This window comes from Taudactylus pleione, unplaced genomic scaffold (assembly GCF_031769625.1).
Source record: "Taudactylus pleione unplaced genomic scaffold, aTauple2 ptg000433l, whole genome shotgun sequence".
NCBI classification, from domain to species: Eukaryota; Metazoa; Chordata; class Amphibia; order Anura; family Myobatrachidae; genus Taudactylus; species Taudactylus pleione.
The window spans coordinates 1,029,028-1,047,500 of NW_028284835.1; the positions used below are offsets into that span (position 1 = coordinate 1,029,028).

At 42.4% G+C, this 18,473-nt stretch overlaps 1 protein-coding gene across 4 annotated transcripts in view; it reads left to right on the forward strand.

Moving 5' to 3' along the window:
- Window positions 1–18,473, forward strand: part of RPS6KL1 (ribosomal protein S6 kinase like 1) — a 55,222-nt gene that overhangs the window by 16,270 nt on the left and 20,479 nt on the right. The gene's annotated exons all lie outside the window — the stretch shown is intronic.

The following is an 18,473-nucleotide window of genomic DNA, read 5'->3' on the forward strand; positions in this document are numbered from 1 at the left end:
TAATGCAGTGTGTGTGTATGTGTGTGTGTACTAGATGTGTGTAATGCAGTGTATGTGTGCGTGTACTAGATGTGTGTCATGCAGTGTATGTGTGTGTGTACTAGATGTGTGTCATTCAGTGTATGTGTACTAGATGTGTGTAATGCAGTGTATGTGTGCGTGTACTAGATGTGTAATGCAATGTATCTGTGCGTGTACTGGATGTGTGTAATGCAGTTTATGTGTGAGTGTACTAGATGTGTGTAATGCAGTGTATGTGTGCGTGTACTAGATGTGTGTCATGCAGTGTATGTGTACTAGATGTTTGTAATGCAGTGTATGTGTGCGTGTACTAGATGTGTGTCATGCAGTGTATGTGTGCGTGTACTAGATGTGTGTCATGCAGTGTATGTTTACTAGATGCGTGTAAAGCAGTGTGTATGTACTAGATGTGTGTAATGCAGTGTATGTGTGTGTGTACTAGATGTGTGTCATGCAGTGTATGTGTGCGTGTACTAGATGTGTGTCATGCAGTGTATGTGTGCGTGTACTAGATGCATGTAATGCAGTGTGTATGTGTGTGTACTAGATGTGTGTAATGCAGTGTATGTGTGAGTGTACTAGATGCGTGTAATGCAGTGTATGTGTGCGTGTACTAGATGTGTGTAATGCAGGGTATCTGTGCGTGTACTGGATGTGTGTAATGCAATGTATCTGTGCGTTTACTGGATGTGTGTAATGCAGTGTATGTGTGCCTGTACTAGATGTGTGTAATACAGTGTATGTGTGCATGTACTAGATGCGTGTAATGCAGTGTGTATGTGTGCATTTACTAGATGTGTGTCATGCAGTGTATGTGTACTAGATGTGTGTAATGCAGTGTATGTGTGCGTGTACTAGATGCGTGTAATGCAGTGTGTGTGTATGTGTGTGTGTACTAGATGTGTGTAATGCAGTGTATGTGTGCGTGTACTAGATGTGTGTCATGCAGTGTATGTGTGTGTGTACTAGATGTGTGTCATTCAGTGTATGTGTACTAGATGTGTGTAATGCAGTGTATGTGTGCGTGTACTAGATGTGTAATGCAATGTATCTGTGCGTGTACTGGATGTGTGTAATGCAGTGTATGTGTGAGTGTACTAGATGTGTGTAATGCAGTGTATGTGTGCGTGTACTAGATGTGTGTCATGCAGTGTATGTGTACTAGATGTTTGTAATGCAGTGTATGTGTGCGTGTACTAGATGTGTGTCATGCAGTGTATGTGTGCGTGTACTAGATGTGTGTCATGCAGTGTATGTTTACTAGATGCGTGTAATGCAGTGTGTATGTACTAGATGTGTGTAATGCAGTGTATGTGTGTGTGTACTAGATGTGTGTCATGCAGTGTATGTGTGCGTGTACTAGATGTGTGTCATGCAGTGTATGTGTACTAGATGCATGTAATGCAGTGTGTATGTGTGTGTACTAGATGTGTGTAATGCAGTGTATGTGTGAGTGTACTAGATGCGTGTAATGCAGTGTATGTGTGCGTGTACTAGATGTGTGTAATGCAGGGTATCTGTGCGTGTACTGGATGTGTGTAATGCAATGTATCTGTGCGTTTACTGGATGTGTGTAATGCAGTGTATGTGTGCCTGTACTAGATGTGTGTAATACAGTGTATGTGTGCATGTACTAGATGCGTATAATGCAGTGTGTATGTGTGCATTTACTAGATGCGTGTAATGCAGTGTATGAGTGCGTGTACTAGATGTGTGTAATGCAGTGTATGTGTGCGTGTACTGGATGTGTGTAATGCAATGTATCTGTGCGTGTACTGGATGTGTGTAATGCAATGTATCTGTGCGTGTACTAGATGTGTGTGATACAGTGTATGTGTGCGTGTACTGGATGCGTGTAATGCAGTGTTTATGTGTGTGTGTACTAGATGTGTGTAATGCAGTGTATGTGTGAGTGTACTAGATGTGTGTAATGCAGTGTGTGTGTGCGTGTACTAGATGTGTGTCATGTAGTGCATGTGTGCGTGTACTAGATGTGTGTCATGCAGTGTATGTGTACTAGATGTGTGTAATGCAGTGTATGTGTGCGTGTACTAGATGTGTGTCATGCAGTGTATGTGTACTAGATGTGTGTAATGCAGTGTATGTGTGCGGGTACTAGATGTGTGTCATGCAGTGTATGTGTACTAGATGCAGTGTATGTGTGTGTGTACTAGATGCATGTAATGCAGTGTGTATACTAGATGTGTGTCATGCAGTGTATGTGTACTAGATGTGTGTAATGCAGTGTATGTGTGAGTGTACTAGATGCGTGTAATGCAGTGTGTATGTGTGTGTACTAGATGTGTGTAATGCAGTGTATCTGTGCCTATACTAGATGTGTGTAATGCAGTGTATGTGTGCGTGTACTAGATGTGTGTAATGCAGGGTATCTGTGCGTGTACTGAATGTGTGTAATGCAATGTATCTGTGCGTTTACTGGATGTGTGTAATGCAGTGTATGTGTGCCTGTACTAGATGTGTGTAATACAGTGTATGTGTGCGTTTACTAGATGCGTGTAATGCAGTGTATGAGTGCGTGTACTAGATGTGTGTAATGCAGTGTATGTGTGCGTGTACTGGATGTGTGTAATGCAATGTATCTGTGCGTGTACTAGATGTGTGTAATGCAGTGTATGTGTGCGTGTACTGGATGCGTGTAATGCAGTGTGTATGTGTGTGTGTACTAGATGTGTGTAATGCAGTGTATGTGTGAGTGTACTAGATGTGTGTAATGCAGTGTATGTGTGAGTGTACTAGATGTGTGTTATGTAGTGCATGTGTGCGTGTACTAGATGTGTGTCATGCAGTGTATGTGTACTAGATGTGTGTAATGCAGTGTATGTGTGCGTGTACTAGATGTGTAATGCAATGTATCTGTGCGTGTACTGGATGTGTGTAATGCAGTGTATGTGTGAGTGTACTAGATGTGTGTAATGCAGTGTATGTGTGCATGTACTAGATGTGTGTCATGCAGTGTATGTGTACTAGATGTGTGTAATGCAGTGTATGTGTGCGTGTACTAGATGTGTGTCATGCAGTGTATGTGTACTAGATGTGTGTAATGCAGTGTATGTGTGCGTGTACTAGATGTGTGTCATGCAGTGTATGTGTACTAGATGTGTGTAATGCAGTGTATGTGTGCGTGTACTGGATGTGTGTAATGCAGTGTATGTGTGAGTGTACTAGATGTGTGTAATGCAGTGTATGTGTGCATGTACTAGATGTGTGTCATGCAGTGTATGTGTGCGTATACTAGATGTGTGTCATGCAGTGTATGTGTGCGTGTACTAGATGTGTGTCATGCAGTGTATGTTTACTAGATGCGTGTAATGCAGTGTGTATGTACTAGATGTGTGTAATGCAGTGTATGTGTGAGTGTACTAGATGTGTGTCATGCAGTGTATGTGTGCGTGTACTAGATGTGTGTCATGCAGTGTATGTGTACTAGATGCAGTGTATGTGTGCGTGTACTAGATGCATGTAATGCAGTGTGTATGTTTGTGTACTAGATGTGTGTCATGCAGTGTATGTGTACTAGATGTGTGTAATGCAGTGTATGTGTGCGTGTACTAGATGTGTGTCATGCAGTGTATGTGTACTAGATGTGTGTAATGCAGTGTATGTGTGCGTGTACTAGATGTGTGTCATGCAGTGTATGTGTACTAGATGTGTGTAATGCAGTGTATGTGTGCGTGTACTAGATGTGTGTCATGCAGTGTATGTGTACTAGATGCAGTGTATGTGTGTGTGTACTAGATGCATGTAATGCAGTGTGTATACTAGATGTGTCATGCAGTGTATGTGTACTAGATGCAGTGTATGTGTGAGTGTACTAGATGCGTGTAATGCAGTGTGTATGTGTGTGTGTAATGCAGTGTATGTGTGCGTGTACTAGATGTGTGTAATGCAGGGTATCTGTGCGTGTACTGGATGTGTGTAATGCAATGTATCTGTGCGTTTACTGGATGTGTGTAATGCAGTGTATGTGTGCCTGTACTAGATGTGTGTAATACAGGGTATCTGTGCGTGTACTGGATGTGTGTAATGCAATGTATCTGTGCGTTTACTGGATGTGTGTAATGCAATGTATCTGTGCGTGTACTAGATGTGTGTAATGCAGTGTATGTGTGCCTGTACTAGATGTGTGTAATACAGTGTATGTGTGCATGTACTAGATGCGTGTAATGCAGTGTGTATGTGTGCGTTTACTAGATGCATGTAATGCAGTGTATGAGTGCGTGTACTAGATGTGTGTAATGCAGTGTATGTGTGCGTGTACTGGATGTGTGTAATGCAATTAATCTGTGCGTGTACTAGATGTGTGTAATACAGTGTATGTGTGCCTGTACTGGATGCGTGTAATGCAGTGTGTATGTGTGTGTGTACTAGATGTGTGTAATGCAGTGTATGTGTGAGTGTACTAGATGTGTGTAATGCAGTGTGTGTGTGCGTGTACTAGATGTGTGTCATGTAGTGCATGTGTGCGTGCACTAGATGTGTGTCATGCAGTGTATGTGTACTAGATGTGTGTAATGCAGTGTATGTGTGCGTGTACTAGATGTGTGTCATGCAGTGTATGTGTACTAGATGTGTGTAATGCAGTGTATGTGTGCGTGTACTAGATGTGTGTCATGCAGTGTATGTGTACTAGATGCAGTGTATGTGTGTGTGTACTAGATGCATGTAATGCAGTGTGTATACTAGATGTGTGTCATGCAGTGAATGTGTACTAGATGTGTGTAATGCAGTGTATGTGTGAGTGTACTAGATGCGTGTAATGCAGTGTGTATGTACTAGATGTGTGTAATGCAGTGTATCTGTGCCTGTACTAGATGTGTGTAATGCAGTGTATGTGTGCGTGTACTAGATGTGTGTAATGCAGGGTATCTGTGCGTGTACTGAATCTGTGTAATGCAATGTATCTGTGCGTTTACTGGATGTGTGTAATGCAGTGTATGTGTGCCTGTACTAGATGTGTGTAAAACAGTGTATGTGTGCGTGTACTAGATGCGTGTAATGCAGTGTGTATGTGTGCGTTTACTAGATGCGTGTAATGCAGTGTATGAGTGCGTGTACTAGATGTGTGTAATGCAGTGTATGTGTGCGTGTACTGGATGTGTGTAATGCAATGTATCTGTGCGTGTACTAGATGTGTGTAATACAGTGTATGTGTGCGTGTACTGGATGTGTGTTATGTAGTGCATGTGTGCGTGTACTAAATGTGTGTCATGCAGTGTATGTGTACTAGATGTGTGTAATGCAGTGTATGTGTGCGTGTACTAGATGTGTGTCATGCAGTGTATGTGTGCGTGTACTAGATGTGTGTCATGCAGTGTATGTTTACTAGATGCGTGTAATGCAGTGTATGTGTGCGTGTACTAGATGCGTGTAATGCAGTGTGTGTATGTGTACTAGATGTGTGTCATGCAGTGTATGTGTGCGTGTACTAGATGTGTGTCATGCAGTGTATGTGTGCGTGTACTAGATGTGTGTCATGCAGTGTATGTGTACTAGATGTGTATGTGTGCGTGTACTAGATGTGTGTCATGCATTGTATCTGTGTGTGTACTAGATGTGTGTCATGCAGTGTATGTGTACTAGATGTGTGTAATGCAGTGTATGTGTGCGTGTACTAGATGCGTGTAATGCAGTGTGTGTGTATGTGTGTGTGTACTAGATGTGTGTAATGCAGTGTATGTGTGCGTGTACTAGATGTGTGTCATGCAGTGTATGTGTGTGTGTACTAGATGTGTGTCATTCAGTGTATGTGTACTAGATGTGTGTAATGCAGTGTATGTGTGCGTGTACTAGATGTGTAATGCAATGTATCTGTGCGTGTACTGGATGTGTGTAATGCAGTTCATGTGTGAGTGTACTAGATGTGTGTAATGCAGTGTATGTGTGCGTGTACTAGATGTGTGTCATGCAGTGTATGTGTACTAGATGTTTGTAATGCAGTGTATGTGTGCGTGTACTAGATGTGTGTCATGCAGTGTATGTGTGCGTGTGCTAGATGTGTGTCATGCAGTGTATGTTTACTAGATGCGTGTAATGCAGTGTGTATGTACTAGATGTGTGTAATGCAGTGTATGTGTGTGTGTACTAGATGTGTGTCATGCAGTGTATGTGTGCGTGTACTAGATGTGTGTCATGCAGTGTATGTGTACTAGATGCAGTGTATGTGTGCGTGTACTAGATGCATGTAATGCAGTGTGTATGTGTGTGTACTAGATGTGTGTAATGCAGTGTATGTGTGAGTGTACTAGATGCGTGTAATGCAGTGTATGTGTGCGTGTACTAGATGTGTGTAATGCAGGGTATCTGTGCGTGTACTGGATGTGTGTAATGCAATGTATCTGTGCGTTTACTGGATGTGTGTAATGCAGTGTATGTGTGCCTGTACTAGATGTGTGTAATACAGTGTATGTGTGCATGTACTAGATGCGTGTAATGCAGTGTGTATGTGTGCATTTACTAGATGTGTGTCATGCAGTGTATGTGTACTAGATGTGTGTAATGCAGTGTATGTGTGCGTGTACTAGATGCGTGTAATGCAGTGTGTGTGTATGTGTGTGTGTACTAGATGCGTGTAATGCAGTGTTTATGTGTGTGTGTACTAGATGTGTGTAATGCAGTGTATGTGTGAGTGTACTAGATGTGTGTAATGCAGTGTGTGTGTGCGTGTACTAGATGTGTGTCATGTAGTGCATGTGTGCGTGTACTAGATGTGTGTCATGCAGTGTATGTGTACTAGATGTGTGTAATGCAGTGTATGTGTGCGTGTACTAGATGTGTAATGCAATGTATCTGTGCGTGTACTGGATGTGTGTAATGCAGTGTATGTGTGAGTGTACTAGATGTGTGTAATGCAGTGTATGTGTGCGTGTACTAGATGTGTGTCATGCAGTGTATGTGTACTAGATGTTTGTAATGCAGTGTATGTGTGCGTGTACTAGATGTGTGTCATGCAGTGTATGTGTGCGTGTACTAGATGTGTGTCATGCAGTGTATGTTTACTAGATGCGTGTAATGCAGTGTGTATGTACTAGATGTGTGTAATGCAGTGTATGTGTGTGTGTACTAGATGTGTGTCATGCAGTGTATGTGTGCGTGTACTAGATGTGTGTCATGCAGTGTATGTGTACTAGATGCATGTAATGCAGTGTGTATGTGTGTGTACTAGATGTGTGTAATGCAGTGTATGTGTGAGTGTACTAGATGCGTGTAATGCAGTGTATGTGTGCGTGTACTAGATGTGTGTAATGCAGGGTATCTGTGCGTGTACTGGATGTGTGTAATGCAATGTATCTGTGCGTTTACTGGATGTGTGTAATGCAGTGTATGTGTGCCTGTACTAGATGTGTGTAATACAGTGTATGTGTGCATGTACTAGATGCGTGTAATGCAGTGTGTATGTGTGCATTTACTAGATGCGTGTAATGCAGTGTATGAGTGCGTGTACTAGATGTGTGTAATGCAGTGTATGTGTGCGTGTACTGGATGTGTGTAATGCAATGTATCTGTGCGTGTACTAGATGTGTGTAATACAGTGTATGTGTGCGTGTACTGGATGCGTGTAATGCAGTGTTTATGTGTGTGTGTACTAGATGTGTGTAATGCAGTGTATGTGTGAGTGTACTAGATGTGTGTAATGCAGTGTGTGTGTGCGTGTACTAGATGTGTGTCATGTAGTGCATGTGTGCGTGTACTAGATGTGTGTCATGCAGTGTATGTGTACTAGATGTGTGTAATGCAGTGTATGTGTGCGTGTACTAGATGTGTGTCATGCAGTGTATGTGTACTAGATGTGTGTAATGCAGTGTATGTGTGCGTGTACTAGATGTGTGTCATGCAGTGTATGTGTACTAGATGCAGTGTATGTGTGTGTGTACTAGATGCATGTAATGCAGTGTGTATACTAGATGTGTGTCATGCAGTGTATGTGTACTAGATGTGTGTAATGCAGTGTATGTGTGAGTGTACTAGATGCGTGTAATGCAGTGTGTATGTGTGTGTGTACTAGATGTGTGTAATGCAGTGTATCTGTGCCTATACTAGATGTGTGTAATGCAGTGTATGTGTGCGTGTACTAGATGTGTGTAATGCAGGGTATCTGTGCGTGTACTGAATGTGTGTAATGCAATGTATCTGTGCGTTTACTGGATGTGTGTAATGCAGTGTATGTGTGCCTGTACTAGATGTGTGTAATACAGTGTATGTGTGCGTGTACTAGATGCGTGTAATGCAGTGTGTATGTGTGCGTTTACTAGATGCGTGTAATGCAGTGTATGAGTGCGTGTACTAGATGTGTGTAATGCAGTGTATGTGTGCGTGTACTAGATGTGTGTAATGCAGTGTATGTGTGCGTGTACTGGATGCGTGTAATGCAGTGTATGTGTGAGTGTACTAGATGTGTGTAATGCAGTGTATGTGTGAGTGTACTAGATGTGTGTTATGTAGTGCATGTGTGCGTGTACTAGATGTGTGTCATGCAGTGTATGTGTACTAGATGTGTGTAATGCAGTGTATGTGTGCGTGTACTAGATGTGTAATGCAATGTATCTGTGCGTGTACTGGATGTGTGTAATGCAGTGTATGTGTGAGTGTACTAGATGTGTGTAATGCAGTGTATGTGTGCATGTACTAGATGTGTGTCATGCAGTGTATGTGTACTAGATGTGTGTAATGCAGTGTATGTGTGCGTGTACTAGATGTGTGTCATGCAGTGTATGTGTACTAGATGTGTGTAATGCAGTGTATGTGTGCGTGTACTAGATGTGTGTCATGCAGTGTATGTGTACTAGATGTGTGTAATGCAGTGTATGTGTGCGTGTACTGGATGTGTGTAATGCAGTGTATGTGTGAGTGTACTAGATGTGTGTCATGCAGTGTATGTGTGCATGTACTAGATGTGTGTCATGCAGTGTATGTGTGCGTATACTAGATGTGTGTCATGCAGTGTATGTGTGCGTGTACTAGATGTGTGTCATGCAGTGTATGTTTACTAGATGCGTGTAATGCAGTGTGTATGTACTAGATGTGTGTAATGCAGTGTATGTGTGAGTGTACTAGATGTGTGTCATGCAGTGTATGTGTGCGTGTACTAGATGTGTGTCATGCAGTGTATGTGTACTAGATGCAGTGTATGTGTGCGTGTACTAGATGCATGTAATGCAGTGTGTATGTTTGTGTACTAGATGTGTGTCATGCAGTGTATGTGTACTAGATGTGTGTAATGCAGTGTATGTGTGCGTGTACTAGATGTGTGTCATGCAGTGTATGTGTACTAGATGTGTGTAATGCAGTGTATGTGTGCGTGTACTAGATGTGTGTCATGCAGTGTATGTGTACTAGATGTGTGTAATGCAGTGTATGTGTGCGTGTACTAGATGTGTGTCATGCAGTGTATGTGTACTAGATGCAGTGTATGTGTGTGTGTACTAGATGGATGTAATGCAGTGTGTATACTAGATGTGTGTCATGCAGTGTATGTGTACTAGATGCAGTGTATGTGTGAGTGTACTAGATGCGTGTAATGCAGTGTGTATGTGTGTGTGTAATGCAGTGTATGTGTGCGTGTACTAGATGTGTGTAATGCAGGGTATCTGTGCGTGTACTGGATGTGTGTAATGCAATGTATCTGTGCGTTTACTGGATGTGTGTAATGCAGTGTATGTGTGCCTGTACTAGATGTGTGTAATACAGGGTATCTGTGCGTGTACTGGATGTGTGTAATGCAATGTATCTGTGCGTTTACTGGATGTGTGTAATGCAATGTATCTGTGCGTGTACTAGATGTGTGTAATGCAGTGTATGTGTGCCTGTACTAGATGTGTGTAATACAGTGTATGTGTGCATGTACTAGATGCGTGTAATGCAGTGTGTATGTGTGCGTTTACTAGATGCATGTAATGCAGTGTATGAGTGCGTGTACTAGATGTGTGTAATGCAGTGTATGTGTGCGTGTACTGGATGTGTGTAATGCAATGTATCTGTGCGTGTACTGGATGTGTGTAATACAGTGTATGTGTGCCTGTACTGGATGCGTGTAATGCAGTGTGTATGTGTGTGTGTACTAGATGTGTGTAATGCAGTGTATGTGTGAGTGTACTAGATGTGTGTAATGCAGTGTGTGTGTGCGTGTACTAGATGTGTGTCATGTAGTGCATGTGTGCGTGCACTAGATGTGTGTCATGCAGTGTATGTGTACTAGATGTGTGTAATGCAGTGTATGTGTGCGTGTACTAGATGTGTGTCATGCAGTGTATGTGTACTAGATGTGTGTAATGCAGTGTATGTGTGCGTGTACTAGATGTGTGTCATGCAGTGTATGTGTACTAGATGCAGTGTATGTGTGTGTGTACTAGATGCATGTAATGCAGTGTGTATACTAGATGTGTGTCATGCAGTGAATGTGTACTAGATGTGTGTAATGCAGTGTATGTGTGAGTGTACTAGATGCGTGTAATGCAGTGTGTATGTACTAGATGTGTGTAATGCAGTGTATCTGTGCCTGTACTAGATGTGTGTAATGCAGTGTATGTGTGCGTGTACTAGATGTGTGTAATGCAGGGTATCTGTGCGTGTACTGAATGTGTGTAATGCAATGTATCTGTGCTTTTACTGGATGTGTGTAATGCAGTGTATGTGTGCCTGTACTAGATGTGTGTAATACAGTGTATGTGTGCGTGTACTAGATGCGTGTAATGCAGTGTGTATGTGTGCGTTTACTAGATGCGTGTAATGCAGTGTATGAGTGCGTGTACTAGATGTGTGTAATGCAGTGTATGTGTGCGTGTACTGGATGTGTGTAATGCAATGTATCTGTGCGTGTACTAGATGTGTGTAATACAGTGTATGTGTGCGTGTCCTGGATGTGTGTTATGTAGTGCATGTGTGCGTGTACTAGATGTGTGTCATGCAGTGTATGTGTACTAGATGTGTGTAATGCAGTGTATGTGTGCGTGTACTAGATGTGTGTCATGCAGTGTATGTGTGCGTGTACTAGATGTGTGTCATGCAGTGTATGTTTACTAGATGCGTGTAATGCAGTGTATGTGTGCGTGTACTAGATGCGTGTAATGCAGTGTGTGTATGTGTACTAGATGTGTGTCATGCAGTGTATGTGTGCGTGTACTAGATGTGTGTCATGCAGTGTATGTGTGCGTGTACTAGATGTGTGTCATGCAGTGTATGTGTACTAGATGTGTGTAATGCAGTGTATGTGTGCGTGTACTAGATGTGTGTCATGCAGTGTATGTGTGCGTGTACTAGATGTGTGTCATGCAGTGTATGTTTACTAGATGCGTGTAATGCAGTGTATGTGTGCGTGTACTAGATGCGTGTAATGCAGTGTGTGTATGTGTACTAGATGTGTCATGCAGTGTATGTGTGAGTGTACTAGATGTGTGTAATGCAGTGTATGTGTGCCTGTACTAGATGTGTGTAATAAAGTGTATGTGTGCGTGTACTAGATGCGTGTAATGCAGTGTGTATGTGTGCGTTTACTAGATGCGTGTAATGCAGTGTATGAGTGCGTGTACTAGATGTGTGTAATGCAGTGTATGTGTGCGTGTACTGGATGTGTGTAATGCAATGTATCTGTGCGTGTACTAGATGTGTGTAATACAGTGTATGTGTGCGTGTACTGGATGCGTGTAATGCAGTGTGTATGTGTGTGTGTACTAGATGTGTGTAATGCAGTGTATGTGTGAGTGTACTAGATGTGTGTAATGCAGTGTATGTGTGCGTGTACTAGATGTGTGTTATGTAGTGCATGTGTGCGTGTACTAGATGTGTGTCATGCAGTGTATGTGTACTAGATGTGTGTAATGCAGTGTATGTGTGCGTGTACTAGATGTGTGTCATGCAGTGTATGTGTGCGTGTACTAGATGTGTGTCATGCAGTGTATGTTTACTAGATGCATGTAATGCATTGTATGTGTGCGTGTACTAGATGCGTGTAATGCAGTGTGTGTATGTGTACTAGATGTGTGTCATGCAGTGTATGTGTGCGTGTACTAGATGTGTGTAATGCAGGGTATCTGTGCGTGTACTGAATGTGTGTAATGCAATGTATCTGTGCGTTTACTGGATGTGTGTAATGCAGTGTATGTGTGCCTGTACTAGATGTGTGTAATACAGTGTATGTGTGCGTGTACTAGATGCGTGTAATGCAGTGTGTATGTGTGCGTTTACTAGATGCGTGTAATGCAGTGTATGAGTGCGTGTACTAGATGTGTGTAATGCAGTGTATGTGTGCGTGTACTGGATGTGTGTAATGCAATGTATCTGTGCGTGTACTAGATGTGTGTAATGCAGTGTATGTGTGCGTGTACTGGATGCGTGTAATGCAGTGTGTATGTGTGTGTGTACTAGATGTGTGTAATGCAGTGTATGTGTGAGTGTACTAGATGTGTGTAATGCAGTGTATGTGTGAGTGTACTAGATGTGTGTTATGTAGTGCATGTGTGCGTGTACTAGATGTGTGTCATGCAGTGTATGTGTACTAGATGTGTGTAATGCAGTGTATGTGTGCGTGTACTAGATGTGTAATGCAATGTATCTGTGCGTGTACTGGATGTGTGTAATGCAGTGTATGTGTGAGTGTACTAGATGTGTGTAATGCAGTGTATGTGTGCATGTACTACATGTGTGTCATGCAGTGTATGTGTACTAGATGTGTGTAATGCAGTGTATGTGTGCGTGTACTAGATGTGTGTCATGCAGTGTATGTGTACTAGATGTGTGTAATGCAGTGTATGTGTGCGTGTACTAGATGTGTGTCATGCAGTGTATGTGTACTAGATGTGTGTAATGCAGTGTATGTGTGCGTGTACTGGATGTGTGTAATGCAGTGTATGTGTGAGTGTACTAGATGTGTGTAATGCAGTGTATGTGTGCATGTACTAGATGTGTGTCATGCAGTGTATGTGTGCGTATACTAGATGTGTGTCATGCAGTGTATGTGTGCGTGTACTAGATGTGTGTCATGCAGTGTATGTTTACTAGATGCGTGTAATGCAGTGTGTATGTACTAGATGTGTGTAATGCAGTGTATGTGTGAGTGTACTAGATGTGTGTCATGCAGTGTATGTGTGCGTGTACTAGATGTGTGTCATGCAGTGTATGTGTACTAGATGCAGTGTATGTGTGCGTGTACTAGATGCATGTAATGCAGTGTGTATGTTTGTGTACTAGATGTGTGTCATGCAGTGTATGTGTACTAGATGTGTGTAATGCAGTGTATGTGTGCGTGTACTAGATGTGTGTCATGCAGTGTATGTGTACTAGATGTGTGTAATGCAGTGTATGTGTGCGTGTACTAGATGTGTGTCATGCAGTGTATGTGTACTAGATGTGTGTAATGCAGTGTATGTGTGCGTGTACTAGATGTGTGTCATGCAGTGTATGTGTACTAGATGCAGTGTATGTGTGTGTGTACTAGATGCATGTAATGCAGTGTGTATACTAGATGTGTGTCATGCAGTGTATGTGTACTAGATGCAGTGTATGTGTGAGTGTACTAGATGCGTGTAATGCAGTGTGTATGTGTGTGTGTAATGCAGTGTATGTGTGCGTGTACTAGATGTGTGTAATGCAGGGTATCTGTGCGTGTACTGGATGTGTGTAATGCAATGTATCTGTGCATTTACTGGATGTGTGTAATGCAGTGTATGTGTGCCTGTACTAGATGTGTGTAATACAGGGTATCTGTGCGTGTACTGGATGTGTGTAATGCAATGTATCTGTGCGTTTACTGGATGTGTGTAATGCAATGTATCTGTGCGTGTACTAGATGTGTGTAATGCAGTGTATGTGTGCCTGTACTAGATGTGTGTAATACAGTGTATGTGTGCATGTACTAGATGCGTGTAATGCAGTGTGTATGTGTGCGTTTACTAGATGCATGTAATGCAGTGTATGAGTGCGTGTACTAGATGTGTGTAATGCAGTGTATGTGTGCGTGTACTGGATGTGTGTAATGCAATGTATCTGTGCGTGTACTAGATGTGTGTAATACAGTGTATGTGTGCCTGTACTGGATGCGTGTAATGCAGTGTGTATGTGTGTGTGTACTAGATGTGTGTAATGCAGTGTATGTGTGAGTGTACTAGATGTGTGTAATGCAGTGTGTGTGTGCGTGTACTAGATGTGTGTCATGTAGTGCATGTGTGCGTGCACTAGATGTGTGTCATGCAGTGTATGTGTACTAGATGTGTGTAATGCAGTGTATGTGTGCGTGTACTAGATGTGTGTCATGCAGTGTATGTGTACTAGATGTGTGTAATGCAGTGTATGTGTGCGTGTACTAGATGTGTGTCATGCAGTGTATGTGTACTAGATGCAGTGTATGTGTGTGTGTACTAGATGCATGTAATGCAGTGTGTATACTAGATGTGTGTCATGCAGTGAATGTGTACTAGATGTGTGTAATGCAGTGTATGTGTGAGTGTACTAGATGCGTGTAATGCAGTGTGTATGTACTAGATGTGTGTAATGCAGTGTATCTGTGCCTGTACTAGATGTGTGTAATGCAGTGTATGTGTGCGTGTACTAGATGTGTGTAATGCAGGGTATCTGTGCGTGTACTGAATGTGTGTAATGCAATGTATCTGTGCGTTTACTGGATGTGTGTAATGCAGTGTATGTGTGCCTGTACTAGATGTGTGTAATACAGTGTATGTGTGCGTGTACTAGATGCGTGTAATGCAGTGTGTATGTGTGCGTTTACTAGATGCGTGTAATGCAGTGTATGAGTGCGTGTACTAGATGTGTGTAATGCAGTGTATGTGTGCGTGTACTGGATGTGTGTAATGCAATGTATCTGTGCGTGTACTAGATGTGTGTAATACAGTGTATGTGTGCGTGTACTGGATGTGTGTTATGTAGTGCATGTGTGCGTGTACTAGATGTGTGTCATGCAGTGTATGTGTACTAGATGTGTGTAATGCAGTGTATGTGTGCGTGTACTAGATGTGTGTCATGCAGTGTATGTGTGCGTGTACTAGATGTGTGTCATGCAGTGTATGTTTACTAGATGCGTGTAATGCAGTGTATGTGTGCGTGTACTAGATGCGTGTAATGCAGTGTGTGTATGTGTACTAGATGTGTGTCATGCAGTGTATGTGTGCGTGTACTAGATGTGTGTCATGCAGTGTATGTGTGCGTGTACTAGATGTGTGTCATGCAGTGTATGTGTACTAGATGTGTGTAATGCAGTGTATGTGTGCGTGTACTAGATGTGTGTCATGCAGTGTATGTGTGCGTGTACTAGATGTGTGTCATGCAGTGTATGTTTACTAGATGCGTGTAATGCAGTGTATGTGTGCGTGTACTAGATGCGTGTAATGCAGTGTGTGTATGTGTACTAGATGTGTGTCATGCAGTGTATGTGTGAGTGTACTAGATGTGTGTAATGCAGTGTATGTGTGCCTGTACTAGATGTGTGTAATACAGTGTATGTGTGCGTGTACTAGATGCGTGTAATGCAGTGTGTATGTGTGCGTTTACTAGATGCGTGTAATGCAGTGTATGAGTGCGTGTACTAGATGTGTGTAATGCAGTGTATGTGTGCGTGTACTGGATGTGTGTAATGCAATGTATCTGTGCGTGTACTAGATGTGTGTAATACAGTGTGTATGTGTGCGTGTACTGGATGCGTGTAATGCAGTGTGTATGTGTGTGTGTACTAGATGTGTGTAATGCAGTGTATGTGTGAGTGTACTAGATGTGTGTAATGCAGTGTATGTGTGCGTGTACTAGATGTGTGTTATGTAGTGCATGTGTGCGTGTACTAGATGTGTGTCATGCAGTGTATGTGTACTAGATGTGTGTAATGCAGTGTATGTGTGCGTGTACTAGATGTGTGTCATGCAGTGTATGTGTGCGTGTACTAGATGTGTGTCATGCAGTGTATGTGTACTAGATGTGTGTAATGCAGTGTATGTGTGCGTGTACTAGATGTGTGTCATGCAGTGTATGTGTACTAGATGTGTGTAATGCAGTGTATGTGTGCGTGTACTGGATGTGTGTAATGCAGTGTATGTGTGAGTGTACTAGATGTGTGTAATGCAGTGTATGTGTGCATGTACTAGATGTGTGTCATGCAGTGTATGTGTGCGTATACTAGATGTGTGTCATGCAGTGTATGTGTGCATGTACTAGATGTGTGTCATGCAGTGTATGTTTACTAGATGCGTGTAATGCAGTGTGTATGTACTAGATGTGTGTAATGCAGTGCATGTGTGAGTGTACTAGATGTGTGTCATGCAGTGTACGTGTGCGTGTACTAGATGTGTGTCATGCAGTGTATGTGTACTAGATGCAGTGTATGTGTGCGTGTACTAGATGCATGTAATGCAGTGTGTATGTTTGTGTACTAGATGTGTGTCATGCAGTGTATGTGTACTAGATGTGTGTAATGCAGTGTATGTGTGCGTGTACTAGATGTGTGTCATGCAGTGTATGTGTACTAGATGTGTGTAATGCAGTGTATGTGTGCGTGTACTAGATGTGTGTCATGCAGTGTATGTGTACTAGATGTGTGTAATGCAGTGTATGTGTGCGTGTACTAGATGTGTGTCATGCAGTGTATGTGTACTAGATGCAGTGTATGTGTGTGTGTACTAGATGCATGTAATGCAGTGTGTATACTAGATGTGTGTCATGCAGTGTATGTGTACTAGATGCAGTGTATGTGTGAGTGTACTAGATGCGTGTAATGCAGTGTGTATGTGTGTGTGTAATGCAGTGTATGTGTGCGTGTACTAGATGTGTGTAATGCAGGGTATCTGTGCGTGTACTGGATGTGTGTAATGCAATGTATCTGTGCGTTTACTGGATGTGTGTAATGCAGTGTATGTGTGCCTGTACTAGATGTGTGTAATACAGGGTATCTGTGCGTGTACTGGATGTGTGTAATGCAATGTATCTGTGCGTTTACTGGATGTGTGTAATGCAATGTATCTGTGCGTGTACTAGATGTGTGTAATGCAGTGTATGTGTGCCTGTACTAGATGTGTGTAATACAGTGTATGTGTGCATGTACTAGATGCGTGTAATGCAGTGTGTATGTGTGCGTTTACTAGATGCATGTAATGCAGTGTATGAGTGCGTGTACTAGATGTGTGTAATGCAGTGTATGTGTGCGTGTACTGGATGTGTGTAATGCAATGTATCTGTGCGTGTACTAGATGTGTGTAATACAGTGTATGTGTGCCTGTACTGGATGCGTGTAATGCAGTGTGTATGTGTGTGTGTACTAGATGTGTGTAATGCAGTGTATGTGTGAGTGTACTAGATGTGTGTAATGCAGTGTGTGTGTGCGTGTACTAGATGTGTGTCATGTAGTGCATGTGTGCGTGCACTAGATGTGTGTCATGCAGTGTATGTGTACTAGATGTGTGTAATGCAGTGTATGTGTGCGTGTACTAGATGTGTGTCATGCAGTGTATGTGTACTAGATGTGTGTAATGCAGTGTATGTGTGCGTGTACTAGATGTGTGTCATGCAGTGTATGTGTACTAGATGCAGTGTATGTGTGTGTGTACTAGATGCATGTAATGCAGTGTGTATACTAGATGTGTGTCATGCAGTGAATGTGTACTAGATGTGTGTAATGCAGTGTATGTGTGAGTGTACTAGATGCGTGTAATGCAGTGTGTATGTACTAGATGTGTGTAATGCAGTGTATCTGTGCCTGTACTAGATGTGTGTAATGCAGTGTATGTGTGCGTGTACTAGATGTGTGTAATGCAGGGTATCTGTGCGTGTACTGAATGTGTGTAATGCAATGTATCTGTGCGTTTACTGGATGTGTGTAATGCAGTGTATGTGTGCCTGTACTAGATGTGTGTAATACAGTGTATGTGTGCGTGTACTAGATGCGTGTAATGCAGTGTGTATGTGTGCGTTTACTAGATGCGTGTAATGCAGTGTATGAGTGCGTGTACTAGATGTGTGTAATGCAGTGTATGTGTGCGTGTACTGGATGTGTGTAATGCAATGTATCTGTGCGTGTACTAGATGTGTGTAATACAGTGTATGTGTGCGTGTACTGGATGTGTGTTATGTAGTGCATGTGTGCGTGTACTAGATGTGTGTCATGCAGTGTATGTGTACTAGATGTGTGTAATGCAGTGTATGTGTGCGTGTACTAGATGTGTGTCATGCAGTGTATGTGTGCGTGTACTAGATGTGTGTCATGCAGTGTATGTTTACTAGATGCGTGTAATGCAGTGTATGTGTGCGTGTACTAGATGCGTGTAATGCAGTGTGTGTATGTGTACTAGATGTGTGTCATGCAGTGTATGTGTGCGTGTACTAGATGTGTGTCATGCAGTGTATGTGTGCGTGTACTAGATGTGTGTCATGCAGTGTATGTGTACTAGATGTGTGTAATGCAGTGTATGTGTGCGTGTACTAGATGTGTGTCATGCAGTGTATGTGTG